This window comes from Lathyrus oleraceus, chromosome 5, assembly GCF_024323335.1.
Source record: "Lathyrus oleraceus cultivar Zhongwan6 chromosome 5, CAAS_Psat_ZW6_1.0, whole genome shotgun sequence".
NCBI classification, from domain to species: domain Eukaryota; kingdom Viridiplantae; phylum Streptophyta; class Magnoliopsida; order Fabales; family Fabaceae; genus Lathyrus; species Lathyrus oleraceus.
In genome coordinates this window covers 443,567,179-443,573,603 of record NC_066583.1, presented here as the reverse complement: position 1 = coordinate 443,573,603, position 6,425 = coordinate 443,567,179, and positions in this window count along the sequence as shown.

The following is a 6,425-nucleotide window of genomic DNA, read 5'->3' as shown; positions in this document are numbered from 1 at the left end:
CCCACTCGGCGATAAGGACTCTGACTCTGGCATCTCTCTGATTCTTCACAAGGATTTGTCTCCTCTTCTCATCTTCGATGACCTTCAAAGCTCTAGCCAACCTCTCCTTGGTGATGTCGTGCTCCTTTGTAGACGACTCCAATGCTTGGTTGATCTTGCGGTAATAAGCGGTGTCTATCTCAAAGCGCTTCACCTCCATGGCATGTCTCTTATCCTGATCTTCTATTCTCCCTTTGATTTCCTGATTAGCCATCTGAATTCTAGCAACACTCATCTCCAACTCAGTCTTCTCTGCTTGCAGCTGATCTCTGGCTTTCTTCATTTCAAGGAACTCTTCCATGCTGACAGAAGAACGTGGCCCCTCAATCAATGGACACCAAGGATCACCTCCAGGAAATGGTAGATGTGTGAGCTCAATCCTCTTCCTAAGCCAATCATCAAACGGAGGAAAAGACCTGCTATTAACCTTACCAAAAGAAACCTTGCCCTTCCTCTGAATGTCACACCACTCCTCAAAAACTTGCCTCAACTTTGGCTATTTACCCTCAATTGAGAAGTAGAAAGACTCCTGAATCTCTCGTCCAAGAGGAGGACCCTCCATAGCAAATCCCATCTGTCTCCTAAGAAGCACCGGGTTGTAATTAATGCAACCTTGAACTCCTATAAGAGGTACATTGGGAAGACTCCCACAACTGTAAATGAAATCTCGTCCAGCCATACCATTGTGAGTCCAAGCTATGTCCTTAGCTCGCAAACCCATCAGTCTGATTGACCATTTGACAGTAGGATCAAGAAAAGCAAAGGCACCTCTGGAAGGCAGATACCCCATGAACCATTTGTACAACAACTGAGCACAACATCGGATCAATCCCCCACGCCGCTTCTCGTTCCGATTATGGACCGAGTAATAGACATCCCCAACCAGGGTAGGAATGGGATTCCTCTGCATAAACAACCTAATAGCATTAATGTCCACAAAGTTCTTCTGATTAGGAAATAGGATGGTCCCATAGATGCTCACAGCAATCAAAGCACAAACGGTCCTCCAATTACCCACAACAGCATGCTCCTTGGCTTTAGCCTCCAAGAAACTCAGATGAAAACCGGGCAACTTTCCCTTCTCCTTCAAACCCCCCTTAATCATCTCTGGACTCAAATAAAGAGTACGAGAGATCTCAGCAACATCAGGCTCCCCCTTAGTGGCATAGAAAGGAATCTGATCTCTGATCGGAATACCCAGGATGCTAGCATAGTCCTCCATCAAAGGTCCCAACAAGTAATCCGGGAAGACGAAACATCTCAAACCAGGGTCATAAAACTGGAGAAGAGTATGGATGGCGCTCCTATCACTGTCTGTGAGCCTGAAAACCAACTTCAGAATACCACTGTATGCCTCACGGAACATCCCCACATGGTCAGGCGTAATCAATGCTATCATATCTCTCAACACCCCAATCTCTGGATCAAAGAAACTGTAGACAACATCGTCCTTCAAACCAGTCCTCATGTCTGGAACAAAGAAGTCTCTCAACCAGGATCTCGATCAAGAATGTCCCCTACATATGGATAAACATGAGTTAGATGCAGATAAATGCAAAATGTGAATGATGCTGATGTATGAATGCAATGCACTGTGCCATCCTCCAAGTCATCTGATCATCAACTGTACAGAAGCCCCGGTCTCTGAACTGATCACAACCATCTGAGGTACTGAGTAACCACAAATCTGACTTGGGGTTCCGAAATAAACGAAACGGAAGGATACATCACCATCATCACCAGAGAGTCCTCTGAACATATGACCACAAGACCCTCTGAACCAGCCCAGGGAATCCTGAAATAAACGGATCCCCACTGATAAATACCACGGACAGAACTCCGGTGTCTCGGAAATAAATCCATAAATCTGGCTTATAAATAAGACTCTGATCAATAACTGAACCATTAGTCACCATCAGAACATGCATCTGTAAGAATCAACCCTCCCCTCACAGGTGAATTCTAATCAGGTCATCCTAAGGCGGATAATGGTCTCGACAATCGGGCAAAGATACTCAACGGGTTTGCCCTTTCGGGTGTGCCGCTGCAACTCTCATAAGATCGTCTAAACCAAAGATCCGGGAAAGATCGGTCACCGAAGTCACCAGCTCAGATGAGGTGAATCAACCAAAGTGGATACTCCACAAAGGAAGAGCACTCTCAAATAAACCTCGTCCGGCTTGTGGTATGCCACGTCGCCAAAAACATATTGACCTAACATGAGAGGCAACATGAGACCACGCTAATCCTAGGTGTATACTCGGGCCTGGGTTTTAGCCCCACTCAGAACACCCCCCCCCCCCCAAATCCGAGGAACCACCTGTACAGAAGACATCACAATGATAATATGATGCATGCAAACATTTATGCAAATATTCACAGTATAATAATCATAAATGCAATAAATAGAGCAACACAAGCAACCTAAACTATCCTAGAGAACGCTAGGAGTGACTCGCTTAGGGAAGATGGACCAGCAAGAGGTCAACTTCTATTTCCCCAGCAGAGTCGCCAGCTGTCGCATCCGCGAAAAACAACCGGTGGGAAAAACAAACAAACAGAGCCGCCACCGTGCGTTATTTATCCCAAACGAGGGAAAGGAAACGCTCGAAGTAAACCTGGAAAGGAATGGTCTTACGACCGGAGATTACAGGGTACGGGAGTCGGTTACGCAAGGGGAAGGTATTAGCACCCCTCACGTCCGTCGTACTCGACGGGATCCACGCTCAAAAGAAAAGAATAAGGTTGCTAAATAACTGCTCAAAGAATGCACGCACGCTGAAATACACAGGCGGAAGAAGACGGAGGAGGACTCGGCAGGATGTCGCATCCTGGGCCTACGTAGTTTGTCAGACACAAACATCAGAGTCGACGTAGTTCAGGGAAATGGGAAACGGGCTCGCTAGGATATCACATCCTATGCCTATGTATCTCATCTGGAATGAGAATCAGAGCTACCGTAGTTCGGCTAACGCACGCCAAACAAAATCACACAGGAAACCGACTACCAATCGTTGGACTTACGTCAGACTCCACACAAAACAGGCAAACATGGAAACCGAATGCCAATCGTTGGACTTACATCAGACTCCGAACCAACAAAAACACACACAGGAAACCGACTGCCAATCGCTGGACTTACGTCAGACTCCATACAGAAAAGGATGACAAACACACACAAAAGAAAAGAAAGTTGCCCGAAGAGATCAGCTCATCTCCTGCCTACGTACCTCATCTGGTATGAGGATCAGGGCGACGTAGTTCCCCTAAACAGGGAAAGAACTTCTAACCTAACCAGAGACTGGGAAATGACAAACTAGAAGGGAGACTGACTCGAGCCTAATAGTTATCATGTAAATCCACCATGGTCCTAGGTTGAGGTTTCTATCCTAACTTGCACAGGAAGCAAGCTAGCCTAAACAGCAACTGATCAAACACAAACACAAATAGCACACACTATATGCAATCAATTGGCTCAATCAAGGTTAGGTTTTAGTCAAGGGGTCATATCGACCTTGACAAACAAACCAACTGGAAAATGGTGTTGTTAGCTCTTAACCCTAACATTGAGAGTTAGGGTGAAGCAGATGAAATGGGAAGTGAGGGTAAGACCTCACAGCTCTTATCCCTGGCCTGGGAGAGCTTCAGACAAATGAAAGTGTGGGAGTTCAGAATGTAGGAACTCTTCTCCACAAGTGACTGACACAACATGATCTTGGGTTATTATCCACAATGCATCAACACAAGGTGTGTGAGCAAAGTGAATGACACAACTGAATAGCAGGAGATGGATTACACATCTCTTTTATCTGCCAATTTCCTCCTAAGAGGTCTTTACCTGCTTGGCACAAAAGTAAACAAACACAAGCATTGCCTCTTAAGGAGGGCTTCAGACAGGTGCCTGCCCACATAACAGGACAGGTCTTCCAGACTACATGAAGTCAGAAGAATTATACCTCAGTGGTAAGCAAACCACAAGCTAGTAAAACAAGTTCAAAAGAACTCAAAGCAACTTAGGTACCTGTGAAAAAAATCTAAAACAATCAGTTCAACTGTACAGACAAACAATCAACAGACAATAACAAACAAACAGACAATGTTCACAATGTGCAAGCCACAAGGCAAACTCAAATGAGTTAGCATCAACCTACAAAACACACAAGTGTTAGTAATCAAGAGCACACATCAATGCTCAAATGAGGAAGCATCATCAACAATGGACTTGGAAGTTTAAACCTGAAATCAAAGCCCACATGTAAGCCACAAACCACTAGGTCAAAACCTAGGAGGGTCAAAAATCCAAAACAGAACATGAAATTTAACATGAATCATCCTTATCCAATCAAGAACAAATCTCAAAAGGTCCCACATCAAAATCATTAATCATATTCATTTCATGAGCAAAACATGGCAAGGCATGCAAATGGTGATCACATTGAGACATCAGAAGAAACAAATGCACATTAAATAAAAAATGACTCAAATAATCTTGGCAAAATTCATGAGTAATCCTAACATCCAACATGATCATTACACAAAAAAATCAGAGGCATAGGACATCATTTGGCATGGTAAACACATCATACAAGTTGAACATCAAAAGGTGTGACACAAATTGTCACACCAACTTAGCACATTTATAAAACAGAAATGGTAATTGAGAAAAATGCCAAACCAAAACCAAAATGTCAAGCAATGTGTCTAGTTTCATCATGCAAAATTTCACATTCATTGGATAAGAAACAAGCATTTCACAAAGGTATAAGCAAGGCAAGGTCAAATAAGCATATGTACTCAAACATCCTAGCACAAATCAATTTTTCAGCCAGGCACAACTTTGGAAATTATGATCAAAAAATAATAGACATCTCAAGGATCATTATGTAAAAAACCTGGTATTTTTTGGATCAATTTTCAACTAGTTATGATTTTTACAAGATGAGAAAAAATTAAAAAATATATGAGAAGCACATAGCATGATTATGGAGGGAAAAGGAGAAAATATGAAAGCATTTGAAAATATTTCTCAGCCAGGATCGGACCTGGCGCACATTTGAAATTCCAAGCGCGCGCTACACAAAACGGTGACGTTTTGAGATTTAAACCCTAGCCTGGAGCGCTCCAGAATTCGTAGCAAAAGGCATGAGTTTCCTAGCTAAATCCGTAGCAAAATCCTAGCTAATCTGGAAATCTGCATGGTGTTCAGAACTGGATTCGCGTGCTTCCAAGCCTTGCAATGACTTAATTCCTTTCCACAATGCTCATTGAAGTGCTAGATGATGAATTTGAAGTTCAAACACAACTGAATCCAGCAGATTTTGGAATCACCATGGAACCTCCAAGCTTTGAATCTGAACAGAAGTGCCACGATTTGCCTTGAATTCACGTTCAAATCTTCTCAACAATGCTTCAGGATGATGAATTGATCAATAGGAAGTGTTCTTGTTTGAAGAATTTGGAAAAAAGTTTGAGAGAAAAGTTTTGAGAATTTTGTGATTCTAGATCTAAAAAAGTGCTCATCCTCAAAAACAGTTATGATTATCCATTTATACTTCCTACTAATCATGTTTAAATCCAGCTTAAGCCAAATGCAAATGTGATTAACCACTTTGAAGGTGTATGTGCAAAAATGATATTTCACCTCACATGCATGCCATGCACGTGAACAGTGCATATTTCTGGCCCAAAACCATTTAAAACAAGCCCATGCAAACTTTGGAAGTGATGTTGTATGCTCATGATCAATCAAAAATAGTTTTATGAAATTTCCTTCAAAACTCTTCATGAGTGAACCAATGATCATGCAAATGAAATTCATGTCAAGTAATGGTATGCTTGGAAACTACATGTTATAAGGATCAAAATGCAAAAAGAACCACTCATTTTGGAGTTTTGGTTTGAAAGTTATGCTCATTTGAACTTTTGAACACACTTTGCCATGATTGAACCATATCTCCTCAACCACACATGAGAAATTCATGATCTTGGACTTTTTGGAAATGGGAGAGAAAGATCTTCAACTTTCATGTTGGACAAAATTTCATTTGAAGCTTTCTTGATGATGTAATCTTGAGTTGAAGTTGGTCCAAAATCTTTCCATTTTTGGAAAGTTCAAATTACAGGTCACCTGCTATTTTTGGAAAGTCTTGATCTGACCTCAAATTCTTCAATGTTGATGTTTGAAATGTCAAATGAGACTTGTTTGAACATGAATGAATCATATCTAACCACTCCCCACCTCCAAATCCACAGTTGACTTTGCAGTTGACTTGTAGTGGACTTGGTCATGCACTGTGGACTTTGAGCCTTCAACACTTGATGAAATGGCTCCAAAATGAAACCCTAGCTTATACAAGCCCAATAAAATCATATGATGATCTCCATCT